The sequence below is a fragment of the Accipiter gentilis genome, chromosome 9 (genome assembly GCF_929443795.1).
Source record: "Accipiter gentilis chromosome 9, bAccGen1.1, whole genome shotgun sequence".
In the NCBI taxonomy this organism is placed as follows: domain Eukaryota; kingdom Metazoa; phylum Chordata; class Aves; order Accipitriformes; family Accipitridae; genus Astur; species Astur gentilis.
This window is the reverse complement of record NC_064888.1, coordinates 41,433,052-41,453,906: the sequence shown is the minus strand read 5'-3', so window position 1 is coordinate 41,453,906 and position 20,855 is coordinate 41,433,052.

The following is a 20,855-nucleotide window of genomic DNA, read 5'->3' as shown; positions in this document are numbered from 1 at the left end:
ACTTGCACAGAGTCCTCTTCTCTGAAAGAGCCAAGACTTGCAGCCAAAAAAAAAAAAAAAAAAAAAAAAAAAAAAAGAGGCTTTAAAACCCGAGGTACCGGGCCTTTGCTAGGGTCTGTCTTCAATCTCTGAGGCTGCTCAACCAGCATTCCAGACCTTCACTTAAAAAATATCCACAAAACAAAACATCTTTCCACTCTTGCCTCTGCTACATAAATTATGGGGTTATGCTCAGTATTTCAGCTGTGGTACTGTATATTATTAGGATTACGTACACTGTTATCAGTCATTGCTGTGTGACTTGCTACAGTTTATTATGCTCATACTCATATAAACATAATTACATTGCACAAGGCTATAAACTCCACATACTGGAGGATGTAAGTATTTTTCTTCTTCTATTTATTAAATTGTGTTTATACACATCCTTACTAATTTATATTGCATCTTTCATGTTAAATATAACAGCAAAATATAATTGAGTCTTCTGTTCCTAATGCTCATTTTTTTATTGCTAAAATATACATGCATAAATTGTACATCAGAAAATCAGCTGGAGCCTTAGACAAATACAGCAGTGTTGTAAGGCAGACCTGTGTTTTTTGCTAGGTCACCATCAGGCCTGTGCAGAGATTGTTCCACCCAGCTAACAGAACACGCTGCTAAAAACACAGTCAGGTCCTTCAAAACTGCACAAACAAAATTAAACTTCCAGGAAATTGCATGCAATTGATTCCTAACATATATTTTAAGTGTAACTGCTTCTACTTTTTTTTTTTTTTTTTTTAAGTATTTTAGCTCTGGCTTGATTTGACTGAGGTTTTCACTAAGCAATGTTTCAGGGGAAAATGTTAGAAATAATTAATCACATCAGAGGTAGAGATGCCATACTATTTTAGTTTACATCTGATGATACTGGGGAGAACACAGGATTTTATGTGGCCCATTACCAACCAGCCTCTGTGTATGGTGAAAAAAAAAATAAAGAAAAGAAATTTCTATTATTTGGCACATTTTCTTCTTTTAGCATTAATTTTTAGTAGGTTTAGTAAGTGTAGTGCCAGTCTGACAGACCGGTCAGCAGAGGCTGACGGAGCGGCTGCCGGACCGCGCTGCCAGCGCGCTCCACAGCGAACCGAAGGGACGACTTCCAGGGGTTGGGATGGCAGCTCCGGCACCCGCGCTCCGACAGCTCCTTGGCCTCGCAGCAAGGGCTGCCAGTAAGGCTGTCGAATTAGCACCTAGTGAGATGGTGTCTCGAGACGTGGACTTCTTCTGCAGGTGAGAAAACTTATTCGAGGCTGGGCATCAAAGAGCCACTATCGACAAGGGCTGGGGAGCTGCATTAGCCACCTGGAGGGAGGGAATCGATATCCAGCAACCCGTGCCTGGAGAGATCCAACCTGCCCTAAGGGCTCATTTTAAAAACAAATACAGCTTCAAGATATTCTCATGACGCAGGAACGCCAGTGATGCCGCCTAACCAAGAGTTCTATGCTGTGGTTATTTTTTGGTCGTCTGTTCAGGCTCTCCAAACAAACCACCTAGCACCGCTGGCCTCTGCCAAAGCAACTGCAAGGGGAACCTGCGCTAATCCTGGTCATGCTGCCAAATCATTGCGCCAGGAGGACGGTCATAGCTGAGCCCAGCAATTCACTTTTACCTTCTTTTTCTCCTGAAGGCAAAAGCTGAACTGCCCTGCAAGGGCTCCGTGCCACAGGCAGACAAGATCTCACCAGAAAGCTCCATGAGAACAGTTTTCCAATGTGGAGGAGAAAATGACTGTTTCCCCAGGAGTACCGTATCTCATGTCAAAGTGTAAAAAAAAATTAAAAAAAAAATAAAATCTGTGAAGTGGGACACAAATTCTTTAATTTCACTATGAAATATTTTGTGATGAAGCTAAGCAAGTAAATGAACTGAATGTCAAGTAACCAGAGAAAAGACTTTCACGTATTGCTGGACAAGCCATAGGGTGGTGTGGTTTTTTTTTTTAACCATGTTTTCTTCTCAGCCTTGCTGCATATAAACTTCCCTACACATTTGTTAGGGAGACCGATGCAATGAAACATCAAGCAATAATGAAGAAGCAATCTGTGCTGATTTCCAGGCAGCCAGGGTTAGCAGGTCAAAGACATTAGGAGTTTCTGGAGAGAATTCTGGATGCTGGTTAAAAACCCTAAAAAGACACAGGTTTGCTTTACATCCTATCAGCAGCCTCTCTCTCCTGTTCTACTGCATGTAGAGCAGAAAAATGCTTGGACTGAAACGTCCTTGTTAAAAAAAGGGTGATGCTACTGCCCTGGGGGATGCTGATGGAAAACTCTGTGTGTTCCTTTGTCTGCCTTTGCTCATGGAAAAATCCATCAGCAGTTAAGACTTTAGAACTGTACACAATTATTTCGTTCTGTGTTAAGTGGAAAATAGGAATCGATATTTATTGTGCACATCACAACCCTGTGTTTAACCCCCAAAAGGACTGAAGTCCGATAGCCAGAGAGACTGTATGTCAACAAACATATGGGTTATGTATGTTACAGACACATGAAGCAGATTATTTTGTGAAATAGCTGAGAGCTTCAGGAATTTTTGGAAATGCCTGGGAACAGCATGCAGTTGTAAATGAAGTGCCTAAATTATTTGAGATTATAATTGCAAACAAGGTTCCTATGTTATAGAGTCCTTTGTACTTGCTTCTAATACTGTGTGATTTATCTTGCACTCCATCATTTATTTTGCAATAGTACATATCTCTTAGCTCAGCCTACATTTATTTTCATAATTAGGATCACTGCAATGTCTTGATTTTGTTTGTAACATTTGCATCTGTTTACTTGAAATTTCTTTGAGCCAGTACAACTATATTTCATACAGCCCCGTCCTGCAGTGGCAGACAACTGCAAAAACACCCTCGCAAAGACTTCAGCTCATCAGTTTTAACAGTAAGATGTCATCAGAGAACCAATTTAAACTTATTCCTAGAACAGGTCCCATGAAGGACTTCATTTGTCTGCAGCAAGCAGGTATTGACCACTCCTATCCATCTCTAATGCATTGCCTCTTACCACAGAAATGGGGATGGACATGTTTTCTGCCTGCGATTTCAGCTAGAAAAGTATCTATTAAAGCAATTACCTTGGAAGTCCAGTTTTTCTGTCTTCCTCCAGTTTTTCTTCTGGAACAGACAGTAGACAGCTTCTGGGACAGGAGTACGGGGTGGGAGTTCATGACTTTTGAGGTGATGTTGAGTTGGCTGCAGGTTCAGCGATGATGGAAAATTCTAGGATTTCAGTAGCGGTGGCAGTAATCTGGACTTTCACTGCCTATCAAATGATTTAAGAGAAATCATACAATGAGAAAGTCAATTAGAAAAAGCACTGACAAAGAAAAAAGTCCTTGGATGAGAAGTAAAGGGTACATTGTCCCAAACTCGGGTAAAGCATGTGGCAGTGTCATCATTTTAAATATTTGCAGCAGCTTGGTTTACATTTCTTTGTGCGGCTTATCATTATCAACAGCCTGAGCATGGGACTGTGCTGAATACACTAATTCCAACAAAAAGGAATGCACAAGAATGCAAAAAATGGTGCAAAAGAATGTCCATAAAGATAGATTTCAAAATATATCAGGAACAATAACATCAATTATTCTAGGAAGTGCTGGAAAATGAAGGCATTTCCTACAGTGAGTGAATGAAATTGTCAAACAGGACAACACGCTACCTGGAACAACAGTCATAAAGCGTTCACAACTTTTAATTGCTTTGCCAAATGTCTGCTTTCACAACATGTTTGCAACAAAGTCAGCTATACGAAAGCCTGCGGTTATACAAAAGTCTGTGGCCATTTGCAGACATAAAAATGAGAATTCCAGACAGCTTTCCATGAGCTGAGAACTATTGCCAGCTCTTTGCTGTAGGAAGAGGAATTTGTCTAGAAGTGTTGAAAGGTCTTTATTGCTGTCTGTAGACATCTCCCAAGTCAATTCACACAGCAAACGAGGATGAAGTGGAGAAACAACAAGGCAGAGACTGCAACGCAATATTTCACCCCTTCCAGTATTAAATTCTGAGACGTGGAGAACAATGAGGACAGAAATGATGGATGAAATAAGTGGGTTTATGTCAGAGGCGTCATCAGGAAAAGCTAATATCTGTTTTGTGTTGCAGTTAATGACCGAGAGTATTAGCATGTGAGAGTCAGTTAAGGCGCAAATGCCCTAAAATTGCCTTGGGATGGAAATGATGTGGCGGAGTAATGAAACCAGCGGTGCCAGGGCTGGAGCGATGCCTGCGGCCACCGAAGCCGTGCGAGGAACGTCGGTTCGTCGCGACAGCCTGCAAAGGGCAGCACCCTGCAACCCAGGAGCGACGGGCTTTTGCTGCCAGTTGATGAAGTCTTGTCCCGGTACTGTTGTTATTCATTATCTCAACACAGCGTGCCTGGGAATCCCAATCAGGGATGAGGAGCGGGCGGCCCTTCGTGCTATAAGAAATAAGAAAAATCGTCTCTAGCTGCACCTGATTTTTTTTTTTTTTGGAGGATAGCTTAAGCCGTTCCTGCCAGCACACACTCCTGAGAAAGGACCTGTCAAAACACAGGTGTCCCCAGAAACGAAGCACTGCATGAACATTGATCATAACAGTAATTATTTTTGCAGTTTGAAGAGGAATGTTTTTAACATCAAACAACTGTGGATACTGGTCCTTTTCCTGCTAGCTTTCACCAAAGGTCACAACAAATCCAACGTAGCTCATGTCTGCGTGACAGGATCTCCCTTCCTGGGAGACATTTCTCAGTAGCAATGAGTGAAATGCCACGGGACATCGTGAATGAAGACAGAAAAGGAACTAAATCTCACTGAAGAGATAAATCTTCTTCATCCAGATGTCACGCAGCAAGGAAGAACCCCAGTCAGTCAAAATTGCGTGGCGGTTGTTATAAATGGGTTTCTGCACCCAGCAAAACTTCCCCTCCTGACGCTTGCGTGATGAACCCACCACCTCTCCTTCCCTCTCTTGAATATTGCTGCCCTGCTCCAGGGCAGCTCACCTTTTTGTGCCGAAGCATCTGTGCTTTATAACTTCCCAGTCATTTTTTTCCCAACTGGAAAATGCTTTCTCATAGCTCCCTATTTTTTTCTAGGGTAGCATTCAAGCCCAAACCCACTAGAACTGGGTATGGAGTGGAAAACTCCAATTCCTTCTGGTTTTTTTTTCATTCTCCTGCTTTCCCTCTGAAATCAGTTGCCCTGCTGGGGCCATCACCTGCCTTCGTAGCGGCTCCTCTCAAGAGGGCACAGGTCTGTTGCTCTGGAGCAGACACCAAAGTGCTTCTCATGGATTATTGAAGGGACAGATGGTCTTGGAGCGAGCTCCGCTCGGTCCCACCAGTGCTGTCGAGTGGTGCTCTGTGCTGCCGCCCGGCCGCAGGACTGCAGATGCAAACGGTAATCTCTAAACGTGTTTAGACCGAGTCAGCCACGTGCCTCCTGACACGCACTATTTTGCTTTTTCTCGGCCCGTGTCTACAGCTCGTGACGCCCGGGTGGTGCCTGCAAGCTCAGACCGTCAGACACTCCGGGACCACCGGAGTCGCTTTAATACACACCCTTGGTTTCAAGGTGGTGGAAAAGAGCGAGGATGTTAGGTGACGCCAGTGATGGTTATGGAATGTAACAGTCAAAACGCCCTTTCTCTGCCCCTACCAGAGCAGTTACAGTCACTGGTTTTCAGTCGTGATGTACAAAAATGGTATTTTTGCAGCACCGGGGCAGGTGGATCCGAGACGTGCATGAGAAGTTCACGCATCTGCGTGTACGTGTGTGCAAGAGCACTCCGAGCCAGGTTTTGCTCCCGCTGAGGTTAATGTGAAAACCTCTTCTGATTTCAGTCACGTAGAGTTGAAGCACGCAGGTGGTATTTATCCAGTGTATAAATGAGAGATTGCACGAGCGTGTCTTCTGACTGTGTTCAAAATCGCGTGGCAAACTATGTCAGGACCATCAGCTTCCAGGGCTGTGACATTAAACACAATGTGAACGATACCAAAAGCATAATGAAACTAGTTCATATGTACTAACAACCCGGGAGAGCAAAAACCGTATGAAAAACCTTGAATTTCTATGGCTTTAAGACACGGGCAGCGACAATACATGTATAACCATTTAGTTTGATTTCCAGAAAGACACGATCGTTCCTCCTGACCGGGTGTTGAGGAAGAAACACACTTTGGGGATGCAGCCTGGAACGTGACAATTGGTCAGAGCTGCTTCATTGCTAAAATAGATGATATTTGTTTATATAAAGGTCTAAGTGAAATTTTGTCCCTGCAAGCTGGGTCAAGTGCTACTCAACAGGTTCCTGGTCTCTTGAGTAAGTGGAGCAAGAACTCCATGTGACACAGACAAATGTGAAGTGCAGTGCAGGCAAAGTATAAAACTGATCAAATGGAGTGCAAAATGAAGAAAACAGAACTAAAATAAATTTGAAGGCTACTATCTGGGCAAAATGTCTCTAAAGTGGAAAGCATCAAAAATGCTGGGATGCAGCACATACCTCAGGAGAGGACTATTTAGGATATGATAACTCATGATGTTGCCATTAATATCAAAGCAGGCACATGCAATAGCAACAAGAAGGCACAGGTATAAATATTTTGGGGAAAATATTGTAAAATTTTGCTACATAAGGTGAAGGTTTCTAAAACATCATTGAGCTAAACCAGTGTGGTCTCATTTTCAGCATTAGACGAATTATTTACATATGATAAATAGCTCACTCCTCTCTGAATCCTTCCTAATAAATAAAAAAGTACCCTTTAAAAAAGGATTATTTTCATGTAGCTAGAGAAAGGCGTTTTGATTGCTTATGGCTTTTTTGAAGTGCTTTAGATCTTTCTTTAAATTTGCTCCTTCTGTTCCAGGAGCAAAGATCATTGCCAGGTTTGATGCTGCCCTGCAGAAGAAGGCATTTTCAATTTTTTTGTATACAATTTAAGAGCCAGTTTGAAGATTCAAAATTACTTTAATACTCCTACCTAATCAGGGCATAGTACATATAGGTTAAAATTAAAATTGATCTACACTTCCTAGGAAAGCATGTATCAATGCAGATCCTAAAAAGAAGAAGATACGGAAAAGAAAAAGTAGAAAGGAAAGAATATGAAAAATAACAGCTACACCCCCCCTCTCCCAGAACTTGAAGGTCATAAATTCAGATAAATTATGAGATACCTAATTTCCATAAGACAAGTTGATCCATTAAAACCATAGATAGGAAACGATGGAGCATAATGAAATACAAAAGGTTGAGATTATCAATGTTCTACTCTCCCATCTCTTTATATTAATTACTTTTCCGGTAGTATAACAGGAGGTCTACTTCTTTTACGAGCTGTTTCAGCGTATGAGGATCACCGACACTCATCTGCAGCAAAGGGGCTTCCAGAGTGGTGCTCTGCCTGCATTGGTGATGCTCCCCAAATCGGAATTCTAGTAAATAAAAGCAACAAGGTGATTTTTGTAAAAAATAAATACCTACTAATGCAAATACAGTATTTCATGACTTATCATCTGCTTATTAATTTAAGGACAATTGCTTTTCCCCAAAACTTACTGCGAATCACTGACAGATATATTTTTTTTTAATGCACCAAGAAAAGATGAGAAAATGCTGTGCTGGTCATGGGCATGTGAAGGTCCTGTTTTATTCAAGGCAACAGAAAATAGAAATGTTGAGACGTAGAAGTCTCTCTTCGATGACAGACTTAGGAAGCACGCGGTACAGCCAGGTGAAACGATCCAGGGCACGGCACGGAGAGCCCCGGCCGCTGCGGAAACACACAACAGTATATTGGCAAACGTCGAATCTTCCATCCAGAAAAGAGAGGACGAAGAGTCAGAGAGGCTCTGTGGAGGTCTGGCTGGGACAAGGAGAAAATGTCCCTCTTCCTGGGACATTATCCCACCATGTTGCTTCTTACCATCTGCATTTCCGAGAGATGTCAGGTACGATCTCAGCAGCAAATGCAGTGGGATTTTTTTGTTTCCTCTGGAACGGTGTTCCAAATTGTCAGCCAAGTCCGTTTCATTCTTCGTCGGCTCCACACACGGCAGTGGGGGTTCTGAGGAACTCGACTGCCGTCAAAGTTTCCTTGAAATCGAGGTGAACGGCAGTTTGATTTCAGAGGCAGCTAGCACAAAAGGTGCTCCTGGAAGATCCGAGTGCGGTTCTTGGAGAGATGAGTCAAAGGAAGAACATCTCCTTTTTACTCAGCTGCTGAGCTATTTTACCAAGCTATTTAATAGGATCCAGAAATGTGCCACTGAAAGCACCTTTCAGGATAAAAACTACAGTTTTAGTCATCTGCAACACTTTCAGACCTTGCACATAGGACTTTAATGGAAAACCAGACCAATACCCTTATATTTAATTTGCACACACGTGAAAATAGGAATATGTAGATATAGTCTACTATATCTACGCTGTCGGCCCCCATCAGCCCAATACTGCAGCACCCAAAATGTTCCATGCATGACCTGACTTAATGCCAGGAAGATCCTGCAGCCCCTCATGCCTCTCCTGGTGCCACCAGGAACTTTTGCAAATGATGAAACTGTGGTTCAGATATTCAGAATTTTTCTCGTCAAATATTACAATAGAGTAAGCTATGATGGTGTTATCCAGGGCTGATGCTTACGAAAGAAAGAAAAATGGTATTATCAGTGAAGAAGTTGAGTGGTGAGGAGGTGGAAAGATTGTTAATTTTCGAAGCATATTTACATTCAGAATTAAAATAAATGCTACTCTAGCCACTATACACTTGGAGATGGGATTTCTCTTTGCGTCTGAAGAATTAAAAAGTGCTCTTATATGCAGTGGGGATAAAACCGCATTTAGTACAGATGCTAAAAGAAAGCGTGTCAGTGAACTGCGAAGTGATTATGTTGTACCCTTGGGCAATAAGGCTGTCATAAAATTTCAAAACAAGATGTGAGAATCTAGGACAGTTCTGTTGTTGGGTCGCAATATTTGCTTTGCAGTCACATTCTCTATTTTCTAGTTATAAATTAAATTGCGACATTTCTAGTATCAATTCATCCACTGTCACTGAAAATATGCACAAAAGTCTGACTAGGTTTGGGAAGCAAAGGGGAGGCTGTAACAGCAGAACGTATTAGATGCAGGTCAAATACAGTCACGGAATACGTGAAATGGGAGAACATGAGAACTTCTGGCTTTTGCTCAAACCCAGACTTCTTCAACTAATTACTTGTCATAAAAAAAATCTGAAGTTTTGTCTCTGTTATCCACCTAGACCTGCACAGAAGCATAGGGGTATTGATGAATAAAGCCATTTTAGGCACAGCAGACGCACTAGAGGGAGGTTCCTCCAGAATGCAATTTTAAACACCTAATGCTGAACCGTCCCCTGGAGAAGCCCATTCTGCTCCTCTCCTGCTCTCCCCTATTTTTACTTTATCTTTTTTTTTTTGAAACAAACAAACAAACAAACAAGGTGCCAAACAACCAACAAAACACACCAAACAAAAATACCTGCAAGGGTCTTGGTCACATTCCAATGGGGAAGAGAAAATTTGAAGTCACCTCTGGAACTGGAAAGTGTTTTTCTGCACAGCACATAACAGAACTGCCTGTAGTTATACAATAGCGACAGTCTTTGGGGCTGATTCAATTTCTGCATGTTTAATAAGTGCAATATCAAAATACCATATTTACCGTCTGTACACATTGCAAGAAGAGTGAAACGGCACCAGTAAACCCACACAAATGAGTTTTTCTTAATAACTAGAATGACTGACTAATGTGGTCACGAAAGACTAAGACACAGTTGCCATCAAGTGCCACAGCCATCGCCAAGGCAGCCAGTCGAGTGCAATAAAATGGGTATATGCAGCATTTTGAGGCACACCCCCCGCCCGAAAATATCTACTGGGCACAATGAACTTCCAAAGTCAGCAGAAATAGAGCTAATCCTATAGCGGAGAGGGTAATTTCAAAAGGTAATTGATGTCTTTTTAACCTAGAACTGTCAAACTGTATTGAGAATAATAGAGCCTGACAAGTCTAAAGTTAAAAGAGAAATTGTAAGATTGATCTACTTTGGGTTCTGAATTTTAACGGTAAGTTGGCATTGCACTTTTGTCAGGATAGTATCAAACAAATATTTCCCTGAAAATAAAGGAGCAAAAGAAAAATGGTCTAATCCTTAGAACAAACCCCCAAATACTCAAAATCCAGAGTTTCCCCCTTAACTTTGTCAGAATGGTTGACTTCCATTTCTCCTAACAGCTACAATGCGCCTGATAAGAGCAATGTATTGGGAAGCGGAGGTCATCTAGAATGATAAAATCAAATCCATTTAAGTGAAAACGCTTTCAAATCTACCTTATACATATATTACCACATCGCCAACTTCTCTGTGCTGCAGAGCAGCAGACGTAGAGCTCTGCATTGAGAGTTTAAGGGCTGATATGACTAAAAGCCTTGATTCAGTTGAAAAGAGACAGGAAAAGTCACAGAAAGCCGTAGAAACTAGAGACCTTATCGACAGCAAAGAGCGGGATGTGGAGCTATAGAGAATGAAAGTGTTATCTTCATTAATTCAGATCCTCAGGTCAGGGGGATGTTCGCCCTCCTTGAGAAGGAAAGAAGGGGGAGATGCCCAAACCTGGGAGGTTTTGGGGGTGCGTGGGATGAACTAGGGAAAGGACCCGGTTTTCAACGGGCTGAATGTCCTACAGCTCCACGCGTCCCAGCGTTCGGATTGCAAAATGCACAAACTTCCCTTTCTCTGAATCCTTCCCATTTGTGAACTAGACACTAAAGATTGAAAAAACCTTATAGGTGTTAAAAAAACCCAAACCAAACCTGAGTGAAAATACAGCTTTGGGAATAACAAAGTAATGAAAAACTCTCATCGATTTCAGGAGGCCAAGATCTTACCATGCACATCATCCAGGCAGTACTTTGCTGCATCCACCTCATTTTAGGGAGGTTTGAGGACCAGAGTTACGTAAGACATAGAATAGCATGATGCAAGATGTAGAAAGTTTAAGTAGTAAGATAGCTAACATGTTCCCCAGAGAACTGAAATGGCACTATTTATTCACACTTAGCTTTTTTTTGCAATATAGAAGATATGCATACCTATGTCATTATCAAAATCTAAATACCTCAGTTGGATTTGTTTATTTTGATGGACTAGTTTAGATAAAGTAAAAAAAAAAAAAACCCAAACCCAACAGCTAGCATGTAATCTTGTGTATCAATTCACAGGCAAATAACACAAAATTCAGTTGCCAACGCCAATTTCCGAATAACTTTAAAAGTTTAGCTCCCACATAACCAGGCACCTTTTAGATTTTAGACTGAGCAGGAAGAAAAAATAAAAGCGCTAGTTTTTAGGGGGATATTATCTAGAAAACTTAGGTGGTAGTTTCTACAAGTAAAACCCAAACCTTGCTGGTGGTGTTTCCTAATGAAAATGTCTGTAATCCTAGAGACTCCTCCCCACTCCGTGGATATAATCCTTGATATTCAAACACAATTATATATAGTGGAGCTATAATTTCAGTATTTCTAATGGTAAGTAAAAAGAAACACCTCGATGGCACATTCCTACTTCAGTCCTCATTTGAAGTATTGAGATTTTAAACACTGACCACCCTATGACGGTGGGAATTTAAGGCAGGTAATCCCACGAGGTCTGCACCAACCAGACCGACAACAACCTGATCCTCTTTCCTCTTCAAAAGAGGCCCTTCAAAGGAGGCAATTTTCCTCTCTCAAAGAAAAATAGCTGGATACCAATTTCTAGGAAGGAACAAAAGGCAGTGAACGCTGTTTTCTCTGACAACACGCATCATACCAGTAACTTTTTTTTCAGCTTCTCTAGCCGTGTGCAAGAAGACTCTGCAAGCAGCTTACAATTTAAATGATACAGCAATTATTTATTGGCTGACACACACAGAATACAGCTCGCATTTGAAGAGCCCTTTAGCTAAGCAAAGGTACGGCCATTATCCCTGATAAAGCAACCGGATCCCTCCACGTTGCTGAGTTGCCATCATTTGTCAGCACCAACGCCTGGATGGCATCACTGACCCCAGTGACCGACACCTTGACCAAGGACTCAATGATCCAGTGACTCCCATTCCCTGTCGGTTGTTTTACTTATTATTTTTTCCTTTAGGATTTTATACCTTGCCATGCAAATATTTTTTTCTTCTTGAATGCTGGACCTTGTCTCGGAAACCCTACCCTACCCCAGAGCTTGGCTCCCTGGACCACCAGTGGCTGAGCCCAAGGAGGGACAGGAGTCTGTGGCAGGGACACACACAGAGACGGGGTTATCCAGCAGAAGAGAAATTGGACAAAAAAATTACAGAATGTATTTAAAATATTTCATAGCACATATAATGCACTGAATTGCCAAAGCTCCTCTTTATGTGCAGTGGATGATGCATTCATTATTTTGCAGATAATTTCTGACCCATCATCATCATGATGCAGCCAAATGCTTGAAAGACCATGATGAGCAGTGGTGATTAAGTGCTTTGGAAGGTGCACTCACACCTTTTCCAGTTCATTATAAATGAGAGAAACAGCACTCTGGCAGAAATCCTGCAAAACAAATGGAATTTTAACCTAAAGCACCTTACAGTTTTGACTTCCCCATCTGAAAGTAAATCCAGAGGTTAGGAAATAGAGATACAATTGCCAGCTACTTTTTGCCACCCACTCTTAATTAACAGCCTTTCCTTCCCGCTGCCCCTTTGCCCATCCTTCCCCGCTCCCCTACGCAATGCCCGGGTACCACAGCACCTTGCGGGGAGCTGCCAAATGCTCACATCATTTCTCAGCAAACGCAACGGGAGCATGTGCTCTACTTTTTGTTTTTCCACTAGCTCTGCTCTTGCCTGAAGGTGCCTTCCTCTGCTCCATCATTTTGTTTTAAGAGAGAAGAGAAGTGCAAGCGACATTCATTTTATAGCTCGACTACAGGTAAATTATCTGGTAAAATAGGTAAGCACTTGGCTTTCTTCCCTTTCATTTTTCTTATCGTGAAAATAAAACACAATGGCTACACTGATTTATTATTATCAGCACAGTGTTAACACGAGTACTATTTGATACCGTATATGCCTGCGTAAATCCTCATCTGAATGACAAAACCCCCTCATGTGAGGTTTGAGGTTCCCCTGAACCTCTGCCCCCAACTACGCCAACTTTTTGCCTGGAAAAAAATTTCCTACAGCCCCACATGTCCACTGGGAGATCCCCCATGGCTTCTGGGCCATGCCTTAGCTGGGGTGTGCCGTTCCCAAATCTGACGAAGGCTCCAGCATGGGGCCATGCTACGGGCTCAGTCCTTCCTTTGGGGCAAGAGGGGTCCGCCGGGATGATGTATGGCACGGCACGGCACAGCACGGCAGCCAGCAAGAGCAGAGCCAGGCACAGACAGCTCATCCCTTGGAAACCCAAACATCCCCACGCTCCTGCCCATAGGATAACAGGGGTGGGTGAAACTGCACCCTCCTTTTTACGAAACGCGCTTTCCAGTTGTTCCCTTTTAAAAATTTTCCCTTATTAAGTAACAGAAATCAAGGAGGGAAAGGAAGGAGAAAGAGGAGCGAAAAAAGAACATCTTAAACGCAAACGTCAGTATTTTAAAAAAGAGGAAGCAAGGCTCTCGCTCCCACACGGGGCTTTGCGGTCACTGGTCACTTCCAATTAGCTCGTACCACCGGCTAATGCTTGCTGTCAGCCAGAAACAAGGAGCACTGGAGAAAAATAAGTTCCGTGCAGAGACACTGGGTTTTTTTAATGGTACTACAATGGCCTGCAGGAAAGGAAAGCATCCCCGCTGAACTTGGGTAACGCTGCGTTAGATAACGTTGCCGGAGCTTGGCACAGCTCTGGTCCCAGCAAAAACCAACCCCCTCCTCCTGCCCGTGATGTGCCGGGGTGAGGTCCTTGCCTTGGGATCAGCCTTTCCCCACCAACACAGAGCTCGTACTACTGCTGTTTTGGAAGAGCCTCGTAGGCACCAAGCACATGGGGGAGAAAAAAAAACAACACCTATGAATGAAACGCAGCTACGTGTGCTGCGGGGATGGGGACTGGTGCGGACGTCAGCGCTGCTCTTGAAAACAAAGTACCAAGAAGAACCACCAGCCCAGCCTGAACCGAAATTGAGAGGCCAACAACTCGGGAGGTGAAGAAACAAGAGAATCAAACCACCGGAGATCATAATGAAATGGTCACGTAGAGTGAAATACATCTAGAGCTGCATCTGGTGAAAGCACACTCGTGGTCATGGGTGGGTTTTGCCCAGCCATGGTCTGTCCCATGGACCTCACCCTCCACGCTGCATCCTACATTTCTCCAAAGCTCCTTCGGAGAACTTTCGTTTTTCCTTACCGTCCAACAGGCATGTTGACTTTATTCCATTCCCATTCGGATTTCTCCTATTTGGGCTGAAGTCGGCTTTCACGTTTATTGCGTTGCAAAGTCTTGATCGCTGAGAAAAGGGGCGACGCTTCTTGCTGTGCCTTATACAGGATTTAACTACACTCCCAGAGAAAAAGGACGGACAGGCGACGTGCTGGCAGCTGCCTCCAGAGAGCCAGTATTTCTTCCCTGAACAGCTTTCGTACCCGCAGCAGTCCCCGCGGGTGCCTCACACGCTGGGCAGGCTGTAAATAAATCCCTTTTCCACAATGATGCTCATCGTCCCCGTGCCCCCCACTTCCAAACCCACGCACTGCTCACCTCCCAGCTCGGAGAGGGCCAAAGCACCCAGAAGGATGCTTTCCTTGCGAATTCCATTAACTAATTGGCTTTGTTTACCGAATGAAACCAGACAGAAAACAAAGTCAGCCGCTGCTTTGTTTTGGCAAGCTTTTTCCTTCCCCAAGGCCAGGGAGTTTCAGCTCCCCAGCGCTCGCGGGTACCGTGGGTTCGGCTTTTCCACACACAATCATCGTTTTGCTTCCAACTACCTCAATAAGACTCTGCAGCCAAGTTCTCCATTATGCCCAAATTATTTCTTTTTTAGAGTAAAGCACTTTCTAATATAAGATGGTTTCCAATGAAGGCAATTCGCAGTAAATCAAAGCCTTATCAATAAGAGGACAGAAAGCATCAAGACCGATCATCATCAAGAACTGACTCATCATCACTCAAAGTTGACTTCTACAGCTAAACTAAACTTTATTATTGTTTGTGCTTACTTGTAACTTTAAGATTAATTTTTTGGAGAACAGTCCTTTATTTTAAATAGAATACAAAAATCAGTTCCCTTTTATAGCCCATTGATACCAACAGTAATTTTGTCTGAATAACTCTTGAATGAAAATTAGTTACTTAGGCAAATTGGACATGTGCTTAATGATTACATTTTAAAAAAAATAATCATAATACTATAGTGTTATAGTGTACGGAAGGAACAAACTAAGCTTTTATGGTATGACTTCTCTGTAATTCTACCAACACTTTAGAAAAGCAATCTCACCCCCTTCAGCAGAAGTATTACAACTGTACCACGAAAAATAATAATGTAATACTGAAATGATGCGTGCAATTGCTACGGGCACAAACTTACTATTAGCCTTGCAGTTGTGTTGTCCTGAGGATGCTTAATGGCTACCTTTGCATCGGTTAAATATTAGGGGAAGGATGCTAGGTCTTGCCTGCAGTGATACCTGCGAAGGGATGACTTCAGTGGACTTGGCAGAGCTGTAACTTAGGAGAGGATTTAGCCCTTGGTGTCTCCTTTGTGCTTTGGAAGAACAGAGGTGCAAACGCTGTGAGAGCAATACTGCGCTTGCCGTCCAACAAAACAGAACTTCACCTTTTCCAGGTCTTTAAGCAACCTGGCCTATACCTTAAGACGTGACTTCTGCTGCTGACCTTATACAGACACCAGGTCACCAGAAAACCTCACACCCGAGAAGAGAAATTAATTTTCCCAAAGCCACTTTTCTGCCACAATGCCAAGAGCCCCACCGAGCGGCTGCGACAAGAACGAACACCGATTTCGCTCCTGATGCGAATTTCCGAAGTGCTCTGCTTCTCTCCAAGGGTCACTGTTTTTGTACGCCTACTCCTGTTCCCGCGCGCCCGTTCAGACACTGCACGCCACATGGGAGGATGGTCCAGCACAAAAGGACCTCTTTTTTAAAACAAATCTTCTAGTTCTAATTTTTTGCTATTGTTTCCCTCCGAGGACCAAGTTACCAATAACGTGCTGCATAGAAGAACAACGACAACAAATACATTTGCCAGCTGCACACAGTAATAAACACAAGGAAGGAAATTTATAACCAGTAGACTGAGATATTGACAGCCAGATCTTAACATGATTCTAAAAATATCTCAGGACAGACCTCCTGTAACACTAGTAGGTAGCAGCCAACTACCTCATCTTTCGAAAGAACGCATTTTTCTTTTGTAATGTTTGAATTTATGGTTGATTTATTTGGATTTTTTCTCTGAGAGATTTTGAGCACGTGCAATCAAAATGCAGGAAAATACATAAAATTTTCAGAGAAACAATAATTACAGGTTAAGTGAAGTTCCTGCGCTCTGCAATGACTTCTCTTGCTCCAAGAACACACTTCCCAAACCAACGTTCATAATGTTAAATTAAATGTTAATAAGTGTTTTAAACTGCATAATTTATGCTAATCTAAGAAGTGTTTTGCCTAGACCGAAGCTGGTGGGGCTGTTTTACCTCTCAAACTGTTACACTTCTACATCAGTCCCTTGCAATTCAACACAGAACCCATGTCCAACTGCTCTAAAATGGTGCCTGGGAACCTATTCATTTCCACAGGCTGCTTAATAGTCTGCCAAGTGTTTTTTTTCATCAAGATGTTTTTTGTAGTTCATTTTCTGGGTTCTCCACTGTTCGTGCAGTGATCCGTCATTGCTCATAGGAATGATGGAGAAAGAAAACTCACTTTAAATTGGGATTACAGTGCTGAAAATAAGGCCAGGGAATAAATATGAAGCTTGGAAGAACAGCCAACAACAGGAGCACACACAAAAAATGCCTTATCTATAGGAAAACAGTGTCACATTTGGTTTTGTCTATGCTTTCTCTCTGTGAAGGACTCCCTCAAATGTCGATGACACCATATATTCCCCTCTGATGCAAACTGGCAGAAGGCCACAGCTTTCAATAACAGCAGAACCAGCATCTTTTCAAGCATCTGTTAAGCAGCTAGACCCCCTGGTCTGGAAATGTGGGAGAGACCGACAGTGCTTATTCCTCGTTAGAATGAGGACAATTAGAGGCTCCAAGCTTTTTTATATGATGTGAGGCGAGTCACCCAAAGAACATGGGGGCAGGCAACCGGGCATTGCTCATAGCGAGGACACCTCCGTCGTGACAAAGCGCAAAGCAACCACCTTCGGGGACCAAGCAGATATTGCCCCCGAAGCCTTTTCAGAGGCGTTTTTTTTTTAGGAATCATTTGACAAACAAGAAGATTCAAACACCATTTGGGTTTCTTGCACTTTAAGAGAGAAAAAACATCTGAAAAATGGAAATGGGAGCGTCTACCAAGGAGGCTAAATACCATGAGGACGTGTTGATATGGGTGGCTTACGGAAATCTGCCTTGAGCTCCAACTCAGAGGAAGCTTTGTAGTAATAATTTGCAAATGTTTGCAAATAAAGCATATTAAACATAAGGTGTCAGTGAAGAACGTGGTTTGATCACCAACTCTGTAGCATTAATGTACTATGGCTGATGTTCCTCTCTTTAGTTCCCCAGCTCTGCAAGACCTTGGGCTGCAAACACAGAAGTTCAACAGCATCAGAGCCAAACTGTGCAATGAAAAGCTGAGTGAATGGCCAAAACAATATGGATTCAACCCAAAATAGCAATGTTTCACCACCCATAAAATCTCTGCAAGTTTGGGATGGCAGACAGGGAGTTTGGGTAGCCATGAATCTGAGACGGTCAACTTGGATTCTGAAAACCATGCATCAACGTGTAGCTGTAACACGACGGCGTTAGGGAATGGAAACCGCTTGGCTAAATGCAACACGAGACTGAATGGAGTCGCCGTCCCAGCTCAGTCTCACAAGGGGGTCAGTACGTGTCCTCAACGCACTGGTCCGGAGCCAGCTTGGTTAGATGTGAAATGAGTTATTTAATTCAGCAACTTCACATTAAAGTGCTATAATACAATACTGCGCAGACTGGAAATTAAAAAAAATTAAGTCTGTCATTTGATAGAGAAACCTAATTTACAGTAATTATTCATGTCTGCAGAAAACATATGACAAAACCGAGGGAAATTAAAAATCCTATAAATAGCCTCACTGGAGAACAGCTGGTTAGATCCCATAGAATAACCAATCCACACGTTTCTGCATCACCAAGAAGATGGGAATTGCAAGCCTGAAATTCAGTTTAGATCCATGAAAAGTACAAAAGGAGAATGAGAGGAAATTGAAATGTCAGAGCAGCTGGACCTCACGCTTCCCATTACTGTGTTAATGCCGAAACTGAGGATATAGGAAACCCCTGAATTTCAGTGGTCGCCACCACTGAAGCACTTGGTTTTTTTTTTCATGAGCATATTCTACTTCTTCATTTATTGCTTCGTCACCAGGTAAGGTGTATATGCAAATTGAAAAACACCAAACTCAGTTTGTGCCGAGGGATGCAGGCAGTGGCAGCATGGCACTGAGTGGGCAAGAAGCTTGGCCACCTTCACCACCCATCCTCCTGGGAGACCTGCTCCTGCCCGGGGCTGCACCCTGAGCATCTGGCACTGAATTTAAATATACTGAGCAAAAATGCTGAAAGGCAGCAGCAACGGAAAGGGCAACCCACTTGTCGGCAGCACGTGCTTCTGACAGTTACAGGAGATGAACAGCAACATCTCTGTGAAACGCAAATGCACACATAACCAACATAACGCTAACAGATCCAGGAAAACTGTTTCTGCCTTACCTTCCTCTCCCGTCAGCTTGGGGATAAAATACTTTTTTCTTCAAAACGGCATCGAAAAATACTCCAAAGCCCAACGCAGGATGGTAATTGCTGGATCAGAAGAAGAGGATGACTCCTGTTACACCATGGTCCGGTCTACACATATTTAAACATCAAACCAGCTGTAACTGGTAATCTGTAAGAAATTTTCTGCTTAATTCACTTGGTTGTGTCAAAGATGTATGCAAGAAACGACTAGTTTATCCAAAGAACCTTTACTAAAAATAGGTAATTGTGAACATCCATCACAGGACAACTGGCATCAACAACACTATGTTGAGCTTCTGGCACAGAACGGTCCCCAAAAAGGTCACAAGAATCGATAGCGAGGATGTCTAATGTGAAGCAAGAAGGTGGGCACCTCAACTAGTCAATGAAGTGAGATACTTCACATTAAAACCTGTGTGTTCAGATGTGTATGCATGTATACACATATGTATGTACACTCACATCAATCTCTTATTCATACATCGTGAACACATATATGCACACACACTGCAAACTTTTTATCATTTTTCCCTGTACAGTCACATATCACACACATCCATGGTAAAGAAAAATACCTCCGTTAAGATGAAACTGAATTGAAAAACGTTTTTACAACAGAATTTGTGATGCCATCAGAGACATTTCAGTAATCATAAATGTCAATTATGGAAACCAGCTTAAGAACTGACCTTTGCATTGAGCTTCCCATTGAAAAGAAATTTGATTAAAAAACAAACAACTGCTGCCCAACAAATCTTCTGTGGTTTTGCATGGCACTGATGGGAATTGATGCGTGCACCTGTAAAAACTGCCCTCTCACTCCCAAGCTAAGACCCAGAGAAATGGTATTAAGGGCTTCTCATTTTTATATTGGCACTGTAAGTTAACTTTCAGTAAGTAAATTCAAGCTAACGTTCAAGAAGCAAAAATTACTGGCCATTGAAAAACCTGTTTTCTCACACTATCTTGAAACCTGACACCTCTGAATTTCTTCTTTTAGGAAAATTTTTGTTGCAAAGCCCTGTGGTATTGCCCTCAAGTCTGAGTGAAGGGACAGCATCTAGGGGGAGGTTAATCCCTGAACAGTAGCACTTCTCTTAAATGGCGAAAACCTGGCCCCTCTGGATCCTGCTAATGCCCTGGACAACGTCTACTGGGGAAGACACGGAGGGGTCATCTTTCCTAGAAGATTTCTTTCGGCAACCTCCTGTAGCAGAAATATCGATTTGAATGAAGTCTGAATGGGGATCTTCGGGCGTGGAGGCACCAGGATTGCTGGCAGGAGGATAAAGCAGTGGCAGCTGGAGCAGGATCCCACCATATCCACCTGCAGCTACTCAAGGCATCAAGGTCGGGAAAGCAGAAGACTCACTGAGGCCATTACGGGATGACGGTGGGAAGATGAAGAACAGAACTGGAACTGTACGGCATCCTCACCAGGCGGGGAGACAACAGACATCGACCACATTGAGTGCTGCCTACTGAATTCCCCCAGAAGTAGGACAAAGAGACACAAGATCAGAGTCACTGCCAACTCCCAAAGGGAACCAAGGGCACATCCAACAACCAGCACATGTTCACCAACCTCAGAATAACGCAGGAGACGTGGACTCCGCGTCCCAGCAGGCACCTCGTGTCCTTTACGTGACCACAAGCAACCCTGGACCCATTCCTTGGGCACGCGTCCCTCTACCCTTGTGAGGACGTCAGCATGACAAAGTAAGCGTGAGTGATACCACTTTGGTTAAATAACCTTCTTTTTCTGGATTGGCTCGTATCAAGCTCTCCCGCAATGGCTCATCTTTGTTGCAAACAATGTCACAAGAAATT